This window comes from Urocitellus parryii, unplaced genomic scaffold (genome assembly GCF_045843805.1).
Source record: "Urocitellus parryii isolate mUroPar1 unplaced genomic scaffold, mUroPar1.hap1 Scaffold_40, whole genome shotgun sequence".
NCBI classification, from domain to species: Eukaryota; Metazoa; Chordata; class Mammalia; order Rodentia; family Sciuridae; genus Urocitellus; species Urocitellus parryii.
The window spans coordinates 4,056,758-4,073,684 of NW_027553586.1; positions in this window are offsets into that span (position 1 = coordinate 4,056,758).

Here is a 16,927-nt window from a genome sequence, read left to right on the forward strand (position 1 = left end):
ATTTCGACTCTTTTATATACTCCTATAGCCCTAACTTTAGGATCTTAGTCTGAATCATTAAGCTATTTGCCTCTGTCAGTGTTAATATCATACAAAAAATTTAATTAGAATGTGAGCTCTCTTCTATGACCACATTGAGAAATCTGTTAATTTAAAAAATAATTTAAGATAAGTTATTATGAAGAGGCTCATACTAGAACTATTAGTAGGAATTAATGTAAGAATTTTAATATGAAGTTTACAAATCCATACTCGTTAATTTTTCTTAAGACAACACTTTCTGTTTTTACATGACTTGTAAATTCTGTGTTTTTTTTTGCAGCATAAACTTAAATCATCTTGTTTAATTTCTAGTTTGTTTGTTTAAAACATAGTGTAAAATTTAAGAACTTTTTTTTTTAAATTGAGGGCAAGGTCCTTCTGTATTTTCAAGAATTTTTTCTCAGTATTTTTAAATTACTTATTAACTTCTAATTTGATTTTAAAATTCTTCAGTGGTTCATTATTATTGAGTTTTCACATTTTCCATACCCCACTGAACTTTTAATCTTTAATATTTCTACTTCATTAGTTCATATAATATCACAAATATGCAATTATAGAAGTATAACTTCCAAAATTTGACTTAAGGCTAAATCAAACCTTATCCATGTTTAGATTAAAATTCATCTGCTCAAGTAATTGAAAACAAAGTAGAGTGTAGACATAAGGTACCCAAACTCACATGTTCATTTGTCATAATTTTGCATATCTACAATAACACAAGGAGCAAAAGAGTATAATGTTATTGACTTCTGTACTAAAGAGAGAAAATAATTAATATTTTATGTATAAGCCTTCAGCAATAGGAATGGAAAATAAATAGAAAAACAGAAAAGTGATGACAGAGTGGCAATTCATGCATGAGAAAAAAATCACAAATGACTAATAAGCATATTTTAATTTTAAATGAAGAGGTGATCATTTGACTAAGTTTCCTGAAAATGGCCAGATTAGGCTTACTACCAAATTAAAGAATAGATTAAAGAAAAAAACTAAATCAAGTTATAGAAAACTAAAACAAGTTCCATTTTCCATGTGAAAATATTTGGCCTCTGAAATTCACATCTTATTTACAGATAAACTTAAAAGATAAAAACTTTCTGATAAAACAACAAACTCCAGATGATACCTGTATTGGTTGTCTATGGCTGATATAAAAATTTAGCAGAAATTTAATGCTAAAACACTATGATGCATTATATTGTTACTTAGGCTACAAATTCAACCTGGTTCTACTGGATTAAATCAAGGTACTCACAGAGTGACAGAGTCACTGTTTCCTTACTGTTTTCACTTTCTAGATGCTGCCTACAATCTAGGGGAAAAAATATCACTCATCTTCAAATCAGCAATGTTACATACTGATTGCCATTATTCTATACTCAAATATTCCTCATCACAATCAGGAAAAAAATCTTTCTTTTTTTCCCCCTTTTTTACTGGGAAATTGAACCCAAAAGCATATTACCACTGAACTACATCTCCTTTTTTTTTCAATTTCTTAATTTTTTTGAGACAATCTCCCTAAGTGGCTTTGGGCTTCACCCCATGATCTTCTTGCCTCAGCCTCCTAAATTGCTGGGATTACAAGCAAGCATCATTGTGTCTGGGCAAAAATCTTCTGTTTTAAGGTCCTTTGGGATTATATGGGCTCCTCCAAATTATCTGGGATACTCTCTTCATCTCAAGGTCCTTTAACTCAATCATTTCTACAAAGTCCTTTTTTTTCACATAAGGAACATATTCAGAGATTAGAATGCAGCCATTTTAGTGAAAGATCTATTATTCTGCCTACTGTATACAAAGTTTTGTGTTTGTAACTTTTTATCTCAGCTACGGCTAATTGGGGAAAAAGTGAAACCAAGGAGATGTAAGATTAAGTCTGTTTCAGAATATTAGCCTATGGCAAAACTTATGTGGAACTGTTGCAAATTGCTGGTTTGTAAGTGAGAAAATTCCAAAGAGCTAAGAATGGATTTAACATGAATTCATGTATATATATATATATACATGCATTACATATATATGTATTTTATATAATATACATTATATAATTATCATATATATGTATTATATGTAATACATAAAATACATATGTATATATCCAATGTATATGTTATATATTATACATAATAAAATATCATATGTATAATTTTTTTGCAAAGGACTCTGTTAAAAATTTTCTTAGGATATGTCCTGTTATCACTAGAATAACTGAACTAACTCCTATAAAGAAACATGAATATAATAACAGATACTTAGGAAAAAGATTAACAAGAATTAGAGTGCACGATTCTAATAGCATGAGGGAACTCACAGAGAAAGATAGTGAGAAACAATTCCCAATGCTGAAAGACAGTTTTTCCATTTAAAATGTTAATTAGATTTGGCAAATGGAAGATTTTCTGATGATTAGTAAGAGAAGACTCACCTATATATTAGATATAAAAACTAAATTATAGGATTCTGATCTAATTTATATCTATCCCTGCCAGTATATATCTAATTAACAGAAACAGAGTAAAATTGTGGGTACCAGTGTTAGGGAAGGAGGGAAAATGGGGAAAAGTTGGTAAAAATGTATATATTAATAGTTTGGTAAAATGAATAAATCTAGAAATATTATGTACATTAGAACAGTCAGTAATAAAGTACTGTATACTAAAATTCGCTGAAAGTAGATTTTAGATGCTCTTATCACACGTATACACACAAAGGTTAACTCTGAACGGTGATGGATGTTAAATTGTTTGATTGAAGTAATCAAATTATTATTTACATTTATATAATATTTTTAAAAAATACTAGAGATTGAGCCCAGGCTCTGGAGAAACAAAGCATATTGTTCACCTTAAATACACAAATACAAATTAATTTTAAAAAGTAAGCAATTGAATATATTATTATTGTACAGCATCAGTAAAGTCATAAAGGGTGAAATTGAAAAAGCACATTTCTAAAGGAAAGTCTGAATAGAGTTGTAGGAATCTAGAAAACGTTGATAGAAAACCTAAACAGCTGAGATTATGCAAAATTTACCTATATGAGTAGAATGAGTAAATATCAACATATTTCCACATGAGAATGAATTTTGATATTCTTGTACCAATCTTAAATGTTTTTAATGTTTATAATAATATTTCAAAATAAAAATTGGCAATAATTAAAAAGATAAACAATGGTGATGAAATATTTAAAATACATATTTTTGTTGGATTCATGAAATAATATAATTAAAAATTTTGAAGTTACAAAGTTGCAGAATTTCAAAATTATAAATTTTGAGATTCTCTGAATGGAGATTTCAGAATAAAAAATCAAAACATCATGCAGGGTAAGTATTAGAAAGAAACCACCTCTATGAATACATGGTAAAACTGTGTGTAGATTTTGAAACAGTGAACATTAAATATCATATGTTCAGAAGTGATTTGGCATGTTCCCAAATGCTAGAAATAAGCCAAGTATTTTGACTCCTAATCAGATTTAATTTTTAGAAAGCTTCTTGAATCAATGATTTTTACAGACCCTATCTTATAGATGAACATACTAAGCCATTTAGAGTTTGAACAAGTAGCATCAAATCAGTAAATGTGAAATTATGCATCTTACATTAAATTTAAGTCTTTTTAATTCTGGAGTGAAATAATTTAACCACCACATTATGTTCCTTCCTGATGAAGAACATTCTAAGACAAGAAGCACAGCCAGCACATACACAGAGAGATTTCAGCAGAAAATCTATGATGAAGAAACATAACTCAAAAAGGTATGCTTATCAACTTCATTAAAATAGTATTAAATAGAACCAGAGGATGGAATCAAATAATGCTTTTCAATCTTCAGACTTATAACATAATGACTTTATAGTCACTGACCTTACAAAAACCTAACTGATGAAAAATCAGGGTGGGGGAGAATCTGTTTATTAATTTCCCTTTCTCTCTGTCTCTCTCAAATCTACATACCAATTTTTCAGTAATTAAAAAATACTGCTTGACAAAGTCATATTGGTTATTCAAATTGATATTATCATTAAGATTTCCAGGTGAACTTTTGGGTAGTAATAAAAATGTTTAAGGACAATTTAATAATTCCTAATTCTTACCATATCTCAGTTGCTTCTTCCTAAGCTGTGAACATTTCATCACATAACAACAACTTGCTTTCTTATAGTGTTTGAAACTGTATAAAGGGGGTTAATTCCCTTAATAGGATTGAGAAACAAGTCAGCCTAGTGCAGGCCATTGTTGGATTTAAGGTTAGCTTAACTCCACAGTCTCACATATAAATAGAAGTTTGTGGAAACAAGGACACTTCAATACAATAAATTTTTGCTAAAACTGTCAAAATAAGGACAATAAACGCAACTTGAGGTGATTGTGAATTTGACCGATGTGAAATTATTTTTGTTGACATTTTCCAAAGAATACAAATAGATACTGGATTGGATTGATTTTGCATCACTGATTATATAGTATATGTTTTGCTATCGTGATTGATTCTTGGACTTGTTACTTGTAACCAAGTTAATATCAAAGGATATGAGGCATTTTTAAACTTTTATTTTTGTTGGTTTTTAATTTCTAAAATGACTATTCATTGTTTCTTGTCAAAAAGTTTATCTAAAACATTACCATTCATTGGAAATATGATAAAATATAGTAGTATAATTACTCTTGCTTCTCTTGTGTTTGTTTTTTAAACTGTGTAGAGTAATGATAGTCTTCTTACAAGGCCCTCAAGATATGAAATAGGTAATGAATCAATGAAGACAATCATGGAAGACAATGAATGAAATAGGAACATTTATTGAATTTTTTTGAATGCAGCTCCCAAAGATATGTGCATTATTTTGGTGTTATGCTCACTTATTATCTAGGATTATATAACACTAATCATGCAAAAAGTAAATTCAAAAGCATTTACTAAAAATTGATAAAATTTATTTTACTTTCATGGAATTAAAAATTATTTAAAGGAGTTAAAATGGAAAACATTAAAAAAACCAATAAATCATAAAATTGTACCACAAATGATGTACTGTATTTGCAAAGTTATTTATAATAATTTTATTATTTATTGCAATGTGTAAGCAATGTTATATACTAAGGGACAAAGATTAATAATGCATGGTCTTCATCCTCAAGGAATACATAATGTGATTTCATGTCTTCTGAATTTGTAGTTGCTACCCTGGCAGTTTTCTCCTCTGCTAACTTTCCTCCACATTCAGCACAAATTGGAGGGTAAGCCCAGAGCAGCAGCAAAACAAGCAGTTTAAACTCCAAGCAGCCCTAAGTCTTGGCTGGATTTATTCTCAGGGCTTGAAGTGTATTTAGAAAGAGCTGGTAAAATAATGAGAACTCACCATTTTTTCAACATTATGTTAGCTGGTCTTAAAGGCAGTATTCAAAGAAACAGCAAAACTGAAGATACTCAAACTCATAACTAAAAAATAATCTAAAGTTAATATAAGAGAACATTTCCTATCTTTGGACAGGAATGAGTAGTTTTTATCTATTATTGTTTTTCTCTACTTAGGCAACATATTTGACATACTTAGGGGACTATTAGGATAATAAAAATAGGAATAGTTCTGAGTGCCCAAATAAACACTTTACACTTCGAAGTGTGTTCATTATTTCATTTAATTGTTATAACCACCAATAAGCCAGTTGTTGTTGTTGTTGTTTATATGAAACTCCACATTTTACAGTTCACAAGATTTAAATGAAATTTAAATATCATGAGTTGAGATATGATCAAAACCACATGACATTAAAAATGGTGATCAATGAATAGACTTTCATGACTTACCAAGAAGGTTTCCAAGAACAAGAAATGTCATTTTCTAAGAAGGTATAATATTTTAGCAACTTTTTAAATTATTATATTCTTGCTTCTATCTTGGATATAGATAATATTATCCTTTGTTTTCAAGATGAGAAAAATGAAAGTAAAACATTAACTATCTTGTTGAATGACATGTAGTATTAAGTCAGTAGGGTTAGATTACAAACCCTCTTTCCAGATTATCCAGCTGCCTCTTAATATAAATGAGGTTTTTGTCTATAACTCTTTGACTTACACTTTAGTCCCCTCCCTCCTTGGTTATCTCTAAGATTTCCTAAAAAGAAATGGAAAAGGCAAGAAGTAGTGAGACATATTAATCCTGCCATAACTACATAACCTATTATTCTATATTAGATGCAATCATGTTGCAGTTATAGTGACTTAAGAAACTATAAACACAAGTGCTTCTTTACACTGTGTGTCCTAAATGGCTAAGTAATGGTATTTGTGTTTTGGAGATGTGTGTGGAGGTCTCAGCTTCCCTTTGGCTGATGGAAATACCCAAGTTCTGTAACTGCAACATTAGGATTCCTGGATTCCTTGGTTGCCATAGAAGAAAGAAGGAAAGCATGGGGAAATCATCAGGGATCCTTTCAGAGTTCAGTGTGATAGATGTCCTATTTCCCATTTCAATGATCAGACTAGTTTCCTGAATCATCTTCATATGGGCTGAAAATATTGTCTTCTTTGTGACAGAAAGTTAACAGGAACACTAGCTGTGTCTACCAGATTCTCCTCTAAAAAAGGTTCATTCATAGTCCTGACATGGGAATTCCCAAAACCACCTCAGCAAGATAAGCAAGGGAAGACTTAGAAGGTACAAGGTACATAAGGTTTTTGATTGATGTGATGAGGGGCAATATAAGAAGTAGCATAAATTATACACAGTGTAAGATTGCCTCCCCCGATGCAGAAAACAATCTAACAACACTATCCTGCAGATTGAATGAAAAATAATGATGTAATTTACCACTGCTAAGCATAAACAAACAGATCTAGAAGATTGAAAGACTCTTAAAAATAACCATTTGATACTATAATATTTTATAATGGCTCATGGCTTTTATAATTGTTTCTCACTGTGCCTGAGAAAATCAGAGGAGTACAAGGGAAGAAAAACAAAGGCAGCAGCCTAAGTCAGCAGTGACAGACTCCCCACTGAGTGCCATAAGCTCCATTATCTTCTGTCATAGCAACTCCTCAATCAAAGGGTAATAGTACTCTGAAAACAGGAGATGGAAGAAAAATAAAACATATGTAAATTGCCCAAATTATAGTACAAACTACTACTGAAGATACAGTTAAAGAATAATAGAAAAGAGCAGGCATTTCCTTTCCATTTATTTCTTAAGTTCTAGCAAAAATTATATCCATTTGTTTACTCTCTTACATAAGAGAGAAGGTGTTTTTTGAATAATCAGAGATGGCATTATTTCATTTGTCACAGGTATTTCAGTGTCTGCCAAGATTATAAACAGAAATTTATACTCAAGCCTTCCACTCACTGTGTAGAAAATGAAGACACAGTCCTTTCATAAATATTAATACATACTTTGCTGAGGTATGTTTCAACTTTAGAGAATATTTTTATACATGATATAACTGATATGTTTTAACAGGAAACACATAAGGACACATGCTTTGTTAATCTTCTATAAGTGACATTTGTCCAGAATTACTTTTTTAAGGCTTCTTTTTTTCCTTTTTAATTGTACATAGACACAATTCCTTTATTTTATTCATTTATGTGGTGCTGAGGATCAAATTCAGTGCCTCATGCATGGAGACAAGTGCTCTACCACTGAGCATCAATCCCAGCCCGAATTAGTTTTTTTGGTCAGCTGTGCATAGTGATATACATGATATACATATCAATAGACTATGATGGTAAATATCAGTTATATATATATATACCAATGATGTCAATGAACAATAAAGTAAAAATTAACAAAATTTTCTTAAAGTGCTCATAGAACACAAAAGCATTTCTCTCTATTTTTGTGCATGGTACTGGGGATTGAACAAAGAGGCCCTATACAACTGAGCTATACCCCCCGTCCTTTTTACTTTATTTTGAAACAGGGCCTCACTAAGTTGCTGGGTTGACCTCAAACTTGTGATCCTCTTGCCTCATGTCCCTGAGTAACTGAGGATAAAGGCAGATGCTACCTCCCCCTAGCTGAATTTCTTAATTTTTTATGTAATTTTAAAATTGCCTAGTGTTTAAGAGGACCTAGGTTTGATCCACAGCACTGTAAAAATAACAGCAAAACCAAATAATCTCTCTTAGTTTTTTGATGGTAAAAGGAATTGAGAGCTCTAATTTCTTCATCTAATTTTTAAATTTACTTTGAGTTGCATAATTTGTTTGCTATATCCAGTGACTCTTCATGAACAACTAAATGAACCAATTTCCTACAATGAAAATATATATGCATATATGGGTATGCATATTCATTTGTTTATTCATGCACTCCAATGACTTTTTATAATATATTTCATTAATGGCAATAATTTACCCTAATGCTAGTAACAATTGACATTTTAATTTCTATATTTTAAATTACATCATTGCCTTCCTATTGTGCAAAAATAAGAAAGGAAACTCTTTTGTGTTAGGTCCAAGTGGAAATTCTTAAGGAACAGGGAAAGTGTAGTGATCAGGGAAATAAATAATAATTTTAGGGGGATCCCAAGAGCATTTCAGTTTTCACTAATGTTCTATCAATTTAATACTGTAACCCAGTTTTAAGTTCTGTCAGGTTTGTATTGCAGACTTCAATATTAAGTCTATATATGAGCTGCACTGTCAATTCATCCCTGATAATCCTCCTAAACATAAAACTGGTACAACATCAAATTCATAAAAATAGTCTGGCAATTTGAAGTGTCTTTGCAATATTTTCAGAAAGTATCCTGAAGACACCTTTACTGAATTCTTAGATTTGTAAAGAATAACCTGTACTTATAGTAACAAATGTTACTTTTATTAATATGCAATATCATTGGGGATATTTTTGTGTTTCTTTAAAAAACAGAGAATATTCTATAATTCAACCCATTGATTGATATGAGTCAGATTCCATAAAGTTATTAGGCAGTAAAGAGTAAATTTTAAATTAAACATTTATTAAATTTCAAGTATATTTCAAGGTACTTAGACATTCATAAAGTATGCTATTATTTTTGGTAACTCATTTAATCCTAACTATTTCCTACATATAACTAGATTTTGTTGTTATTTCAGTTCCCTGTGGGGAGTGAGTAACTTGGATAAGGCTATTCAGCACAGTAGTTCTGAGCTGCTGCTTAATCTCTTGTATCCAGCGCTAGAGTTTGTACCTCTCATCTATAGGATATTAAATTTAATAGAATTTACATTTTAATATTTTCTGTTTTATAAAAATAAGTAAGCCAGAATATTTTAGGACATTGATTGTATTATGACTAAAGTATACAATCTAGTAAAAAGTAGAATATTAATCTGATTGCTCTTCTAAAGGGAAAATCTCTTCTGTGTCTGAAATATAACTCATTCTTCCCCATTTTAACTTGGACTTTCCTAATTTTCACAAGTTTATTAACTTGCTTCATCTTATTAGCCAACAACTGTAATCATGTAAGTTTTTACAAATAAAAAGGCTATAAAATATTTCTTAAGGATGATAAAGCCTCAAATTCCCTTGAATATATTAGAAAAAATAGAGTAAAAAACAGAGTTATGCATAAATATCTATTTCTCTATAATAATTTCTACCTAGATACTATGGTAATAGCAGTTTCCTCAAATTTAATATTTTTTATTATTATTTTTCAGTGGAAAATACCATCCAACCATTTCTGTGTTTGTACATGCCTCCATGCACATATAGTCCCAAATTATATATGCAGTTTGAAAAATTTGGCCTAGTTATAATGAAAACAAGAAATGTTGCTTAGAAAAATATTTGAAATATTGCAATCTATAATTCAATATTATCATGAATATTGTAACTGTGACCATGTTTCTTATGCTTTCAGTTCTACTGTAAACATGAAAAAGCCTATTTGATCCATTAAAGTGATAATTATGGAAGGTAACACCTAAGGGAAATAACTTGATCAGGGTGAATTATCCCTTCATCACTAACTTTATAAACAGTATTTCCTAAAAGGAAGCTAATATAAAGTACAACATTCTTCTCTGGACACGGAATACTCCTCATCTTTAAAATGGCAATTCTAGATTCCCCAGAAGAATGTGATTGGCCTATTACAATATATATTTCAAGTGAAGAGGAATTCAAGGTCACAGTTTTGTTCAGTATATTTTCAATACAAATTGAATGAGAGAGACTACAGTTTCATTCAATTTTGTAAGCTTTCTTCCCCACCCTTCTGTCTCCTCCTGGAATAGAAATGTAAACTCAGGCAAAATTGTGATAACATAATTAGCAGACTCTGCTGAATCTTTCAAGGATAACAGTACATGTGAGGACTGTAAATTTTCTCCTTTAGTAAAGTTCATTTGCTTTGATTAGAACCACAATTAAGAAGTAAGATAATAGAGGAAATGCAAATGTGATTACCTTGTTTTGAAAACATTTAATTTAGTGGACAAGGTAATTTTTTATAGCATGATTAAAAAATGTTAAGTTCCAACCAAGAATGTATTTTCTGAAAAATGAAGACATGACTACAAAAGAAAGGGAAAAGAAAAGAAGAAAACTTTAACAGGTTGAAACCCTGTTCTTTAATGGACTGTGACTGTTTAAGAGCACAGAGTGGTATCTTTGTTCATCTAAAACACTCTGTATTCCTTCAAACGTTGGAATTTATTTTTCTGCTTTATTTCCACATATGCTTTTTTTTAAATACCTAAAGTGAATACCACGTCCAATTTCATATATCACTGAACACTGAAATGCCTTATTAATTGACTGCTTGGCTGATTTTTTACTTTCATTTCATACTGGATGTCATTTACCAATTTGTCACACTATTCTAACACACTGATATAGGGGTCTGCTCACTGATTCAATAAGAATCATACTTCTTCCCTCCACAAATTCTTAACAGATTTGAAAACAAGACAAAAACAAATGCAAATTGGAGAATAAAACATTGATAACACCAGTTAAAGTAATATTGGAGATTTTGTTAATAGTAGAGCCAAATATGTCTGGTACCTGAACACAAGAGTTTGACAGTCTCACCAGTCCACACAGATAATGTGCTAGACTGATTCACACTCTGTTGAAGTACCAGCATCCAGTAAGACACAGAAGATGCACACCAGCTGCTGAAAGAGAAATGGGAGAGGTGAACATGTGTGAAATGTTCCTTTTCAATATCCTAATCAGTAAACTATGGCACTCCTGAAGAAAACATATAGAGGACAAAGGAGAGGCTGCATCAAAATACAAGAGAACATCAAGGATGAGGAAGAAATATTACCACTGACAATCCCTTTCATGATATCAGTGCCGCTTAATAAGTTATAATCCATCACTTTCACATTTTATAGAAATCTTTGCTCTACATTTCAAGATACTTCATAAACTTTTCAATTTTCTGGGTAGCTCTTGGCCCCTATGCCCTATATATTTGCATTATGTTGGCCATAACATAAGAAATCCTCATTGTTCATTGTTCATATTTCACACACTCAGAGTTGAACATTTTGGTAATTTTCTTGCTGTGCTTTTATGAAAATTTAAGACATAATTATTTGAGATTGAGAAATACAATCATTTATATACACTGCACTCAGTCCTACATTTCCATGATATTCCCATCATCAGATCAAATATAACTTACTGTAATGCAGAAACTGGAGATAGAATATCCTTTTTCAGTCACAAGATTGTACTATTAAGGGGAAAAATCACCACATTATAAATGAGCAAGTCAAAAAAGATTTGGTAAATTCAGAACTGGTGCTGTAGCTTTTGCCTAGAAAGTTTCAAGAAGAGAACAGTTCAGTGTGAAAAGAGTTGAAGTTTGTCTTTCCTCCCATAAATGATTTTTCAGTTAAAAGACCGGGAATATCTATGTTAGAGGACATTTCAGGGAGATGTGCTTATGAATCAAAAGAACTTGTATCTACTTAGCACTGTCAGTTTTCTGAGTCACAGAATCTTCAAACGTGCTGCTTGTTCTTGGGTCCTGAAGGAAGAAGAATGGAGTAATGGCTTCTGTAGAAGAGTTTCATGAGACTGGTAAATGTTTAATAACTAATTCTAAGGGTGGAGGGGAGTAGACTCTTGCATGAAGCATTTGCTGAAATATTCTCAGTGTGAATAATCTCTCCATGGTTGATTTCATACTACCAATATAAAGTCATTGAAAAGGAAATGGGCTGAGTTGCGAGTTTCCACTGAGAATGGCTTTGAGCTTCTCATTGCACTAATAAATATACCATGTGCTTAACCCTGTCTAAAAACTACATGTCAATATATTCCTACAATTCCCAAAGTCATGGGAATACCAACGCATGTGAACCTTATGAAAATAGAAATGGAGCAAATATACAAGAGATACAAAGTATTTGAACAACACAAAAATAATTGGAGAGGGTGTTCTGAGACTGTCTGAATTAGTTATATCTGCATTTAATTGGATTTAACCTAAAGGATGTACCATTTTATTCAGAATGAACTAGGATTTCAGGCCGCTGTTTTCTGTTATAGAATGAAATATGCCACATAAAATAAATAAAGATTTAATAGCAACATAGTATTATTGTACATTATCTGATCTGTGAATCTGTAGGTTTTGCATACCTTATAAATGTGTGTAACTAAACTTTTTACCCAAATGTTTTCAATCTTCCACAATTCTCATTTTCCTCATGCTCAGCTCTTTCCCTTTTTTTCTTTCAAACCCCATTCTTTAAATCTAGTAAAATCTTTCCCATTGCTGTTATTCTATTTACTTTCCCTGTCAAATCATATTATTGGTATTTATATCTAATTTATACAACTATTTCCTATATTATTTCTATATTTCCATTCCCATCTTATGCATTCTTATGATACATGATGTGTTCGTTCTTATAATTTTTTACATGTTACTTTTCTTTATTGGATTCACAATTATAACTCTGACTGCAATCTCTTCCCTGTCACTTTGTCAGGTGCTCTACCCTGAGGCAAGCTGAGTTGAAGGGCTCACTATTTCCCCAATTACAGTGCACACTTTTACATCTTATAATATCGGGATGTTTCTTCCTCTGGAAATACCTTCTTGTACCCTTTGTAGCACATCTTCAGTGTTATTTCATTATAAAGGGACTTGACTCAGTCAATCATACTCGATTATAATCATTCTATTCTATGCACCTTTTTGATGCTAATGACAAGAAGTCATTTTTATTGTAGAAGGTCTTTAAAAGGTATATCCCTGATGGACAGTGCATCCTTATAATGTGAGTGAAGGAGGGTGTATTCATCTTTTTATACTGACACTTATTTATCTACTGAAAAATGACTCTGAAGGAGGTCAATGTCAAGAGGCTTGTGTGAAAGGATATTATAATGCTAAAACCAACTAATTGTTGTTCCTGATATTTCCCATAGTAACTCTAAGACAAGGTAGGATGGGACTGACTACTCAAGGTGTTAAAGTAATTCACCTTGTTGAGAGAATATGACAAAATGCCAAATTTTTAATATCTTTTATTTTAAGAATATTATTCTGGGAAATGTGTTATCAATTTAAATTGTGGAACAATTTCATATTCAAAGTTTTATATTTATTAGCATTTCTTTCAGAAGAAACTTAGAAATAAATATTTTAAAATGCCCTAAGAAATTCTCAGGAAGGAAAATTAAAAATAAAATGAGGTAGAGTTCAAAATTTAGGATGGTCATTTTCCATGAAGTGTTGCTATGAGAATATAAAAGATAATGGCTGCTTCTTCTTCTTCTTCTTCTTCTTCTTCTTCTTCTTCTTCTTCTTCTTCTTCTTCTTCTTCTTCTTCTTTTCTCTCTCTCTCTCTCTCTCTCTCTCTATATATATATATATATATATATATATATTTTTTTTTTGGGGGGGGAGGGTAGACTACTAGGGATTGATTCAAGGGACACTCAAACACTGAGCACCCCCAGTCCCCCCCTTTTTTTGAGACAGTGTTTCTCTATGTTGCTTAGGGCCTTCTGATCTGGAACTTGAAATCCTCTTGATTTGGTCTCCTGAACCTCTGGGATTACAGGTGTACCTTACCATGCCCAGTGCAAGTCAATATTTTAAATAATGTATTATCTGGTAATTTCTAGAAATTGGCTGTATTTAAGACTTTCTAGACTTTAATAAGGTGTTTTTTTTCTAAAAATATATTTTGATTTATTTAATGTACATGAAAACTATCTTGATAGTAAAATTCTAGAATTAGTGTTTATTGTATTTAGTTTTATAGCAATTAATATGTAACTACTATCCAGAAAACAAATAATTCTATTCCTTCAAGGATATTCCATGTTTTGAAAAATGTCATTACTATGATTTAAATGAGAAAATGGAGGCACAGAGTTTTGAGCTGACCTATTATGGTATTTAGTGGCTATGAAAATTGTATTCAAATGTATGCACTTTTTACTTCAAAGAATATACAATCTGTTGGACAGTGTATAGTGATTAAAATTTTTCCCTTTGAATTTTGAAAGTAGAAATCATAGTATCATACATTAAAATATTATCTTTGATTTTACTAACAATTTCTAAAAAGATTCTAAGAGTTCATTGTGTGCTATGAGAGAAATATATTTTGCATAAGGGCTATGTACGCAGAGAGCTCCATTTATGGATTTCCAGGAATTCACTAAATCAAGACAGGAATTGAGGGAATTGATCACTATGTGAACTGTTCTAGTTGGCTGCCACAATAAAATCTGTACTCCATCCATATCCGTTTCACCAGATATTTAATTAGATTTTTCAAATATGTTGATGACACAGTAGTTTAAACAATAAGAGGGGGGGAGCATGGTAATTTTTAAATTAATGTCAACAATGTCACCAGGCATTTCTTGTTCTCTGCCTCCTATCCAATGTCAGGAATATTGACCAGAGTTTTGTGATCACTACAAAGTTTTCCTAAATGAGAAATATATTCAGAGCATCTAAATACAGAAATGCTCTGTCAGGTTGTTTTATTTTTTTTTCTGTAATTTGTTTCATCATTAACCTACTACTCAAAGTCCAGTGTCAGAAGAATAGGCATGTGGTAAATCTTGACTGAAACAACTAATCAATTACTCATGTTGGTTGGGAAGATATTAGCTATCTGGGACCTATGTTTGTTCGTTTCAGTTTCATATTATATCCCTCTAAGGAAATAAGGAATGGTATCTCAAACTCAGAAGCTGCAGCTCTACAGTGAAGATTAGGAAAAACCAGGCCCATAAAGGGGACTATTTGCTGGGTATAAATTGTTCTAGGGTTTTTTAAGAAAACACACTGAAAGGGATTGTTGAAGGATGAATGAAGGAACTGCTTGACTTGGAAATATGCATCCTGTCTCCTCAGTCACAGGAATTATATCAGTGAGCGGAAGCTACAATGCACGTTGCAATGTATTTTGAACTGTATTCAACAATGTTTTCAAGACCTTATTTTTAGCAATTCTGAGAGAAGAAGAATGACCTAGGAAGGAGAGAAGGATGAACTGGTCTTGAAGTAATGCACCTTTGCAGGGGCACATAACAAAAAATCCCATTCTTATAGTGTCCTGGGAAATATGCTATCTTGTTTAAACTGTAGGACCTTTCAATATGAAAGTATTCTATTAGGGCTTCTTTCATCTGTTCAGAAGATAAAACCCTTACAAAAGGGTTTTATTCATCTAAGGACCATGATAAAAATTCATTTTTATTATGTTTTCATTAATTTGAAAACACCTTTTGTTCACTTTTCACTATTCAGTGATACTTATGGAAATGGAGAAATGTATTATGAAGTGAGCTACACATCATATTGGAGTTTTTATGTTCAACTTTTATTCAGCATTTAAGTCTGAGCACTAAACAAGCATTATGCATACTATTAGCTCTAAGTTTTAAATTTCGGGGAGTTGATCATGTTTTTGCTAATCAGTACACATTGAAAAACACATTGCCTTTAAATGTCCTGATTAAAAGCATTATTCAGGTAGTTAAGTCTTCACAAAATTGTCATATGCATACTAAGTATTAAATACATGGCTTTTGGAGTGAAATCAAGAATTCTCTTTCAAGTGATAGAATTTTAGAAAAAAATCAGCATGTTGGGAAATTACATCTTTATAATTAATTGCCTCTGAAAATAATTTTGTTCAATGTTACACTTATAATTATTTTTATAAAATATAAACCATTACATTAGTTTTTGATCTGTTACTTTCTTCATTACTTGACTAAATTTTTACTTTTAAAACAAAGCTACAAGTAAAAAAGAGGAACAGAAATGTCTTCCAAAGGTAGATCATGAATGTCCTCAGACCTTAGAATCTCTTAAGGCCATGTTATGGTTTCGATGTGAGGTGTCCTGAGGCAGTGTGAGAGGGTTCAGAGGGGAAATGATCAGATTGTAGAGCCTTAACCCAATCAGTGAATCAATGCCCTGATGGGATTAACTGAGCCAGGTGGGGTGTGGCTGGAGTAAGAGGGGCATTAGTGACGTGGCTTTGGGGTATATATTTGTATCTGGCAAGTGGAGACACCTTTTTCTGCTTTCTGATCATTATGTGAGCCACTTCCCTCCACCATACTCTTCCACCATGATGTTCTGCCTCACTCTGAGCCCCAAGGAATGGAGTCTGTTGTCCATGCCCTAAGATCTCTGAAACCGGGAGCCCCCAAATAAATTTTTCCTCCCCTAAAATTGTTCTGGTCGGGTCTTTTAGTCACAGCAGTTAAAAAGTTGACTAAAACAGGCCACCACAAAAAAACAGTTTTAAGACACATCTCTTCTCCCAATCAAAGGACTTGATATAACTTAGCCAAGGACCAAATGATTATTGCAGCAATTTCCTTTGTAATAATATCGCTCCCTGAAAATGTGAGCTACT